Below are 9,976 nucleotides of genomic sequence, written 5' to 3' on the forward strand. Positions count from 1 at the left end.
CGAGGTGGCATATGCGGGCTCTGCAGTGGGACCTGAAGTTCCAGTGGGCACAACATCAGGGCAACCTGTCGGATCACGTTCAGATCTCGGAGGGTGCTGCACAATTGCAGTGGTGGCTCACGAATTGCGATTGGGTCAATGGCAGATCCCTCTCCCTTCCCCAACTGGAGCACACAGTGGTGACGGATGCGTCCCTCCTGGGATGGGGAGGCCACTTGAGAGAGGCGGAGATCAGAGGCCTCTGGTCTCCGGCGGAGTCCCGGCTCCACATCAATCTTTTGGAGCTTGGGCGATCTGGCTGGCACTGAAACCAAGCCATTCCTTTCCTCTGTCCAGGGAATTGTAGTGCAGGTGTTCACGGACAACACCACCCCCATGTGGTATTGCAACAAGCAGGGCGGCGTGGGGTCCTGGACCCTTTGTCAGGAGTCTCTGCGCCTCTGGACATGGCTGGATCATCAGAGCATCACCTTGGTGGTTCAACACCTGCCAGGTTCACTGAACGCCAGGGCGGACCAACTCAGCCGCCGGTGCTTGATGGATCACGAATGGCGTCTGAACTGGGAGGTGGTGCAAGGTGTCTTTCTGCAGTGGGGGGAGCCTTGGTTAGATCGATTCGCCGCCGAAGAGAACGCGCAATGTTATCAATTCTGTGTGTTGGAATTTCCAAGGCGGCACTTTTTATTCGTCGACGCTTTTCGTCACGAGTGGAGCTGCAATCTGTTTTTTCTTTTTGTTTTGTTTTTTGTCCTCATTAAAGCAAAAACAAAAAGTGAGTGGTCATAAAGCAGTACCATGGCACCTTCCTGGACCCGGTAGAGGAGATATGTAACCCTACAGATCTCCTTCCACCTCCAGATTATTCTGGAGACGCCAACCGCATGACACTTGGGAATGTCAAAGATGGTATCACGCCCATGGTTTATACATAAACCGTTTTCCCAGGAACTCACTTACTTCATAATCATTGGACTTTTTATACGTGCTAGAAAGTTGTAGAGTTCAAATTATTAGCCCAGTTATCCTAAATCCCCCAGAGCCTAGTTCTTTTCTTTGCTCCACAGGCCATATCCAATTTATGAATTCTTTTAACAGATGAAACCCAATCTAACAACTTTGGAGAATTAGGTGATATCTAATTTAAACAGAATTCTCTTCTTGCCAACAGTAGTAAGACAAACAATAGTGATACTTGGAGATTTGACAGTTTGATGGTACTACTGTCATCGGGTAAAATTCCGAAAATAATTAATACCAGGCTTACCTGAATTTCTTGACCCATTACTTCGGAGATAATCTTACCAACTTACCTCCAGAAGCGCTGGATCTGAGGACACTGTACGAACATTTGCACATCATCTGCGCATCTCAGGTTACACTTTTCACAGACCTTCTCTCCACCTCCCAGCTTGGAAAGCCTCTTCGGGGTCCAATAGGCTCTGTGAAGTGTGAATAGATGATTTCTCCTCAACGATGCAGCTTTGAAAACCTTCCAAAAAATGCATATAGATACTTGCCAAAAGGATGAAATATCGCTGAGCGGCAGTTCTCTTCTCTAGGGCTCCTCCATGGGCAGTGCTGGTGGATCTCCTTTAATCAGTCCAGTACCAATTCGCCACTTCTTTTCTCTGGAGGTAAGGGACTAGAAACCTGCTCTCCATATCTTCATTACTAGTTTCATTCTTCTCCCGATTAGATACCCAACGGGAGATTTGATAAATTTAAATCTCGTTAGCCTTTGAGTTGTTTGAAGATTAAGCTCATCCCATGACACGAGATTATTTTCTCGCAGTAGTTGGCCCCATTTCTGAAATCCAGTTTCCCTTAAAGGGGCAGATAATCTGTCATCTAAGCATGATGGAGTACCTGGAGAGTTCCAGAAGCACTAAGACAATAGTATGGAATTTTGAGTAGCTTCCTAATTTGGAACCATACCTCAAAGGCTGACCGTATCACCTTCAATTTGATTTTTTTTTAAAGTATTTTGGGTGACCAAATTTAAAAAGAAATCCATCGCCCCCTGCGGTATACTATTGGACATGGCTAAGAGGCAAGGCGCAAAGTGGGTGTAATCAAGATGCAGAGATCTTGTTTTCTTAAAAAGAAATGCCCAGCTGTAAAACCCAAAATCAGGGCTGGCTATTCCCCCTGCTGCTTTCTCGCATCTTAGTTTCTTCCATGCGATCCTCACCCCTTTGTCGGCCCAAAGAAAGCTGTTAATATCTGATTGCAATTTTCTTAAGGCCGCTGAGCTAATTAGCAGAGGGATTGCATCAAAAATAAATGCCATTTTAGGGAGAACCAACATTTTAACAAGGTTAGAACGACCAAGGATTGACAATAGGAGGTTGCTCCTAGACTTCAATAAGGCGCTTATCTCCTTTTTAACCTCTAAATTGATCTGGGCCAAGTAATTTTTATTCTGTGTGATTTGAATACCTAGATATCTTATTTGAGGGTGTACTAGAGACGAGCTATGTTGCCAATTCCATGTCATAATCTCAGTTTTTTGTGAGTTAATTTGGTAGCCTGATATCTTCCCGTAATCTGAGTAGTTCTAATTTCGGCAGAATCGCTGGTGATTCTTTTGTAAAAATCGGGTCGTCTGCATACAGGGCTAATTTCTTTGGTCAGCCCCTAAATTCAAATGGGACAAAGCAGTCACTGGCCCTAATGATTTGGGCCAGTGGTTCTATATACAAATCAAAAAGAGTTGAGAGGGGACAACCCTGCCTAGTGCATCGCTCTGAAGTAACAGAGTTAGATAGGTTCTCATTAACTATAATCCTAGCTGTAGGAGTTTTATATATATTCTTAATAGTTCTTAAAATATTTTCTCCTAATCCGGCTGCTTCAACTAAATGATATAAGCAAACCCAGTTCACCCCGTCAAAAGCTTTGGCTGCGTCAAAAGCAAAGATGGTTAGTGGCAAGCTATTAGCTGAAGCGATGTAAATAGCTCCTATTAACTCGTGTGTTAGATCGTGCAGTTGGCGTCCTCTAATAAATCACTTTTGATCCGGGTGGATTAATTTTCCCATTATACCGTTCAATCTCCCTGCTATAATTTGCGCAAAGATTTTATAATCGCAATTAAGCAGGGAGATGGGGCTGTACAATTCGATTTTTTTTTTTTACTTTGTTAGATTTCAAGATCAAGGAAGCCAGCCGCCTCGTTCCATGAAATAGGGATTGGAGAGTTTGATAAGAAGATACTGTCAAACAGTTTCTCTAGGAACGGGGCAAGCGTCTCATTAAGAACAATGTAGAACTCGTTGGGGATCGCCTCAAGCCCCGCAGCACTACCTCTCTTTAAGTTTTTCATTACAGCTCTAATTTCAGATAGTGAAAACTTCCTATTAAGTTGTTGGGCTTGGTCTTCAGATAATGACTGTAAGGAGGCTTTTGCTAGGTAGTTTTTAATTTGGGCGTCGCTGACTTCCAGATCTTCGGTATACAGATCTTTGAAAAATAGTTTGAATTCATTCTCTATCCTAGCCCTGTCTGAAAAGATCTCCCCAGTTTCTAGATTGCATATCTCTTTGATTAGATTCCTAGATAGATTGTCTCGAGCTTTCGAGGCCAAGAGCTTCCCACTGCTCTCTCCATATCCATAGTTCGCCAGTCTGCTAACTTCCCATCTACTTTTAGTGATATTGTCGAGATAATCGGACATGCCCTGTCATTTGGATATTAGCTCGGGACTTTCCTCCCTCTGTTCTACACTCCTTCGATTTGTTTTTTTGGTTAAGCATGGCTCTAAGAATTTCTGCTTCTAATAGCTTAATTTTTTCTTTTTTTTCCTTATTAATTTTGGCTGAGATACCAATGATTCTGCCTCTGATATACGCATTATAGGCATCCCATATTATCTCCCATGGGGCGGACTAATCATTCACTTAAAAAAAAACAGAGTATCGATTTTTAATTGCTGAATCACTGACTCCTCTTTAAGAATGACTCTAGCAAACGTCCATCTTTTGGTTTTTACATATCTAGGAAATTTTAGATTTATCTGGACAACAGAGTGGTCTGATAAATGTTCTGGAATGTGGGAGACTAGACTGACCAATTCTATCAACCCGAAATCTATCAGAAAATAATCTATTCTGGAGTGATATTTGTGTTTTTTATTATGACCTGGAAGTTTTGGAGGTCAGTTATAGTCTTATTTTTTGCTCTCCAGATATCTACCAGGTTTAAGTCATTCATAATAATTTTAATCCGTGAACCCATTTTTGTAGGAATCACTTCCCCTCCCTTGGACCTATCCAGAGCGGGGTTCAAAAGGACGTTAAAGCCTCCACCCATCATAATGGGGAAATTGGTATCTATTAAGTGATTATAGATTATTCTAAGAGAAGACTCATCGTCTATATTTGGGCCATAGTATCCCACCAAAGTCACCCACTTATTTCGTATTTTTAAATCTGTTATGATCCACCGCCCCCTATTGTCCAACTTTAAAGGGCCCAAAATAGCGTTAGCGGATTTTTTAATCATCAAGGCAACTCCTTTAGTACAAAAGGGTTGTGTAGTATGAAGTGAGGCTTCTATCCATCTTTGCTTAGCTACTGCCAGTTCCAACTCCTCAGGTGTAAGGTGAGTCTCCTGTAGAATCATGATGTCAAAGTCTGCCCGCCTTAAGTATTGGAAAATCCTCCTACGCCTACTTGGAACCCTTAAGCCATTGACATTCCAAGTACAAATCCTCGTTTCAGTCATTTATATTGGGTCGCAGCAACCCAAACCATGGCCCAAGGTGGTGCCCTCTGGACACCTGCCTTTCCTATCTGACTAACAACTTTCTTGAAAAAAGTGTGTAACTGAGGACTTTTTCTTTTTTTTCCCCCTAATTTGCTCCCCACCCTGTGAAAACTGAAAATTACAATCTTCTTGTGTATCCCCACACCCCCTTCCCGGGAACCCTCCTGAACCTCTTGGGGTTTGATTAAATTGACCCCTATGAACCCATCTCCCGCCCACCCGTCAACCTATACTTATGGTACAGTTTGTGTGCAACCTTATCCCTGAGCTTTGATTTGTTCTATGAAGGCTCCTACCTCCTTAGGGTCCCTGAAGTTAAGCATTTTATTTTTCCACATAACCCTGGGTAAAGCTGGGAACCTCCTCTGTACCAGTGCACCCAGAGATCTTAGAATTGGGATGAATTTGCCCAGCTCCCATTGTCGGTCCTATGTCATTCTTGAGAGATCTGATCTTATCCTGAAAGTCCAGTCCCCCTTCGTAAAAGTTCCTTCTTTCAAGGCGAAAACAAGCTTTAGAAGTCGGGAACATGACTGCAGGTTAGGCTACGCTGCGAGCTCCTCTCATCCCATGGCACCTCGCTTGATTCCTGAGCTTTAGAGAAAGAATGCTCACCGGGCTGCCGTGTGGAGAGCGGCGGCGGTGGTTGGGACGGCCTGATTTTCCTCACACGGGCTCCGACTCTGGACTGTGGCTTCCTCGCTGGCTCTGTTCCTTCCGCTTCCGTCCTGCATCTTCCTGTCTGCCGGCCTGCGTCTTTCCTTGTGCAGCAGTGCGCTGCATACTAGAGTCGGACGGTGCTCCTGCCTCTCACGGTGGGTGGCTGTGAGCAGCGGGGGGCCACAATCTCCATTTAATTCTGACGGCCTTCATCTCCCCTTGCGCAGATGTACGCTGCTGTCTCCCACGGTTGGGTGCTGCGGGTGGGGGCGCCGCCTGGCTCCACCTGACTTTCTTGGGGGCAGTCATTGGAGCGATTCTGGATTGGGACTTGGTGAAGCTGAGCAGGGGGGTCCACGCCTGTCTGCAGCAGGGGGGTTTAACTCCAGGCAACGCCTGGGATCCTCTGCGACAGACTGGCAGCTGCAAGGATTTCCCTACGAGGTACACCGGGTAGGATTGCCTTCAGTCAGAAGAGCACCTGTAGCAGCAGGGGGGTCTCCTGTTGGTTAAACCCGAGTTAGGTTGCGGTAGCAGGAGTAGGAGTGTTTCCCCGGGCGAGTCCTATGCTGATTTTGCGGATTTCTGCAGGAGGGCCTCTTGCATCTACATTTGTAACGTACGAGTTTGCATGGGTGCCTCGTCTTGAGCGATCTGATGACCTCTAGGCGAGCAAAAAAATCAAATAAAGGTGGTGGTAAGGTGAGCTCCCCTTCGTACCTATCTCGGGAGAACACTAGACCTTAGGTTGTTAGTTCTGACTCCTCCACCTCCCTTAGTACAGAGCGCAGATTGCATAAATAAGGAGGGTCAGTCTGAAGGCGTAATTACACCCAATCTTCCTGACTTACATTGTTTACATGAACACCGGGAAACCAGTCCTCACAAACAGTCACAGAGAGAAGGGCCACCCTACCCTAACAGATATACCCTACGTAATAAAAGTTACAACCAGGGGGAGCATCTGGAGGACGCGCCTACGACAAGAAGTCTTGTCTTTAAAAAGCAAGTAAAAAAGCTGCCAAGAACTTAAAAGGAAAACAGCAGCCTATTTTGTCTCGGTCTGCACAACAGCTAAAGGATATCTCTGCACTTAAAGTTACACCTTCCTTAAGGTCCTTTTTTAAAGTGCAGGAAAAGAAAACGCAACTACCCCCTTCTCCATTATTGGAGGTGCCTCAGTCTGTCTTAAGCAAGGTAAGTGGAAAGATTCCACCAACTAGGGTACTAAAGGTACCTGAGATAAAAATGGATAAAAGGAAAATAATCTCAGCTCCCGAGGGGGTGGATTTCGCCACTGTTGCAACAGAAATGATGTTTGAGGTACTGGGTGAGAATGGCCTGGGCTTGGCCTCTGCTTGTGATGCTTCGAGCTCCACCTCAACCCCTCTGGTAACGTCAATAACATCAGTAATGCCATCTGTCTCTGACCAGCCGAACCTGTCGCAAATGTTAGATACCCTTTTTTGAGAAATTAGGAGCAAGTTTGCTATCTCAGAGACAAACCAGGCCAAGATCCAAGACTCATGTGAATCTCTAGAAACTAAAATGTCTGCGGTTACCGAGAGAATTTGTGTAATGGAGGTGTCAATAGAGGCACTGAATAAGCAAGTGGAGCTGAACTCTACCGAGATTCAGACATTAAAAAAGGGAGAAAAAGACATGCTTGACAGATTGGAAACAATGGAAAATAATGCCAGAAGGAATAATATTAAAATCATGAATGTTCCAAAGGGTTTAGAGGGGGAGGATATTAAGTCCTACATTATAAATTTGTTAAGAGAGTTTATCCCCGCGGTAGATGTTAAGTAGTTAGAAGCAGACATTCAGAGAATCCACAGAGATCCTTTCTCCAAGAATCCAAATAAGAAAAATCCTCGGCGAATCATGGTCAACTTTAAAACGTATACTTTAAAGGAACGGGTACTATCAGGAGCTGCTGTCTGTTGTACGCCTTTCAGCCTATACCACTTCTGCCGAGAGTGCTGAAGATCAGGTGCGACTGGGCCCAAGTCATTCTTGTGGCCCCAGATTGGTCACGAAGATACTGGTATCCCAAGCTACTCAGCATGTCCCCCGATCCGACTGCCTCTTCGGGAGAATCTTCTGTCGCAGCAGGGGACGGTTCTCCACTGAACCTATCCAGCCTCCACCTCCATGCGTGGAGATTGAGCGGCGACAGTTGACCGCTTTTGATCTTCCTCCCGAAGTCTGTGATGTCATTCTGACAGCCATGCGTCCCTCCACTAAAACAGTATACGCCTGCAGATGGAACAAGTTTGTGCATGGTGCACAGATAAGTCTGTGAATCCCCTTTCTTCCCCTCTTTCTGAAGTACATCTGTTCCTTCTTTCCTTGGCCCAGCAGCGCTCTGCTCTGGTCACTATCAAGGGTTATCTTTCTGCCATCTCCGCTTTTCTGCGGCTTCCTGATCATCCTTCTCTTTTTAAGTCCCCGGTTGTTAACCGTTTCCTGAAGGGCATCACAAACACGTTTCCTCCTGTGCCGTTCATAATGCCTCAATGGGACTTAAACCTAGTCTTGACACATCTGATCTGCGCTCCCTTTGAGCCTCTTCATAATTGTCCTTTGCGTCTTCTTACTCTGGAGACTGCTTTCCTGGTAGCTATCACATCTGCCAGAACTGTGAGTGAGCTCCAGGCCCTTTCTTCTAAACCTCCTTTCCTTTCTGTTCATCCGCACAAGGTGGTTCTAAGGACCCGTCCTTCCTTCTTGCCAAAGGTTGTTACACCCTTCCACATCGGGCAGACCATCACTTTTCCCTCCTTCTTTCCGCCTCCGCATCCTTCGAAAGAGGAGAGAGCCTCCACCGTCTGGACCCCAAACGTGCGCTATCATTCTCTGCATCAAGGGGGGGCGTGGCTTGAGCGCCGATGTAGGCAGAAGCGGGACTCCGGAGCTCCCCCGTACCTGACCCTCTCTAGCACATATCCTGACCCCTATACTGGACCCCTGACCTCCACAGGCGCATCGGAGACCCTGGGGTGCGTTGAGGAGGAGGTTGGAGGAGCTGGGGGCCCCACGAGCACAGAAAACTTCATTTTTTCCCCCCGAGTGCGGGCTCCGGGGAGACCGGCTCACAAAATGGCGGCTGTCGTCCCTGCCCGGGATGTCTGACGGGCGAGCTGCAGGCGACAGGAATCCATTGGCGGCGATAAAGACCTGCTGAGGCTGGAGCGGAGGGGCACGTGAGCAGCTTGTGGTGGGAAGCGCCGCAGGAGATTGCGGGGTGATCGAACCCCGGGAGCGGAGTCCCGGCGAGCTGCCTGACTTCAAGATGGCGGCGCCCGCGCAAATTTGTTAATCCCCAGTCCGCGGCTGGCAGACATCGGGGGCCAGCAGCTTCCCCTCGCGAGGGACCCACCCTGCTATTGGGGCGAGCACACCAGCGAACATTACCCCTGGGGGCAGCACCGACAGTTGTCTGAGTTCCCTGGCTGCCTGGGGGGGTCCGCCCTGAGTGGTGGGCAGGCAGTGGTGAGGAGCGCCTTTGCGGGGCGCCCATGGGGGTCTGCCACCACCGTTGAGCTAGATGTCAAGAGTTTGGTGCCCTGGGTACCGGAGGTGACTGTGACTGCTGCTTCCTCTGAGCCCCCCAGTAGCACTGGGTCCTGGGACCCCCTGAGTCCTTCTGCACCTTAAGCTGAGTGGTGAGCGTGGCCCATTGTGGAACTGCGGAAGGAAGACCGTGGACCACTGAGGGCTGATCACTAGTCCGGAGCTAGATCCCTGCGGCTTGTCCATTAGCCTGCTGAACGCTGCAGCGGGCCACCTGGAGCTGACCCTGGGGCGTTCCCCCCTGCACTGCCCTTGCGCCCACTGAAGGTACAGAGGATATACCTACCACAAGAGACGGAGGAGTTTAGGGCCGGAATTGGCGATAAACTGTGGTGCCATCGGCGGACTAGCGAGCCATGTGTGCTGGGACAGGGCGGGTGAAGCCTGTGGTTCCAGAGTCATCGATCGAGGTGGGCTTTGAACGCTCCCGCAAGATGGTCAGAGGGGCCAGAAAGAAGGGCTTTGATGTGCTGAGGCTCGATGATCCGGGCCATTCCATGACGGGGGACGAGACGGCATCTGGTTCTGGGGGCCCAGCCCCACCACAGGACCCCTCCTTGAGTGGCATTATGCAGGCCATTGTGGCATCACGTGAGGCCCTAGAGAAGCGGATGGACACCATTGGGTCTGACTTGTCCCTCTTGAAGGATGACCACAGGAAGCTGAAGGAACGTGTGACGACTTCGGAAACAAACATGAAGGACGTTCCTGGAGACTTGGCTGCCATGAAGGCCTCATTGGCGGAGGTGGCGCAGAAGGTCCGAGTGCTGGAGCTTAGGGCTGAGGACAGTGAGGGGCGCTCCAGACGCAACAACCTCCGTATCGTGGGTGTTCCGGAGAGAGAGGAGGGCCAGGATGCGGTGTCCTTCTTGGAAACCTGGTTGCGAGCGGAGGTGGCGCCGGAGGGGCTCTCCCCGTTTTTCGCCCTGGAACGGGCCCACAGAGTCCCGACACGACCGCCTAGAGCTGG

This window comes from Lissotriton helveticus, chromosome 1_1 (genome assembly GCF_964261635.1).
Source record: "Lissotriton helveticus chromosome 1_1, aLisHel1.1, whole genome shotgun sequence".
Classification (NCBI taxonomy): Eukaryota; Metazoa; Chordata; class Amphibia; order Caudata; family Salamandridae; genus Lissotriton; species Lissotriton helveticus.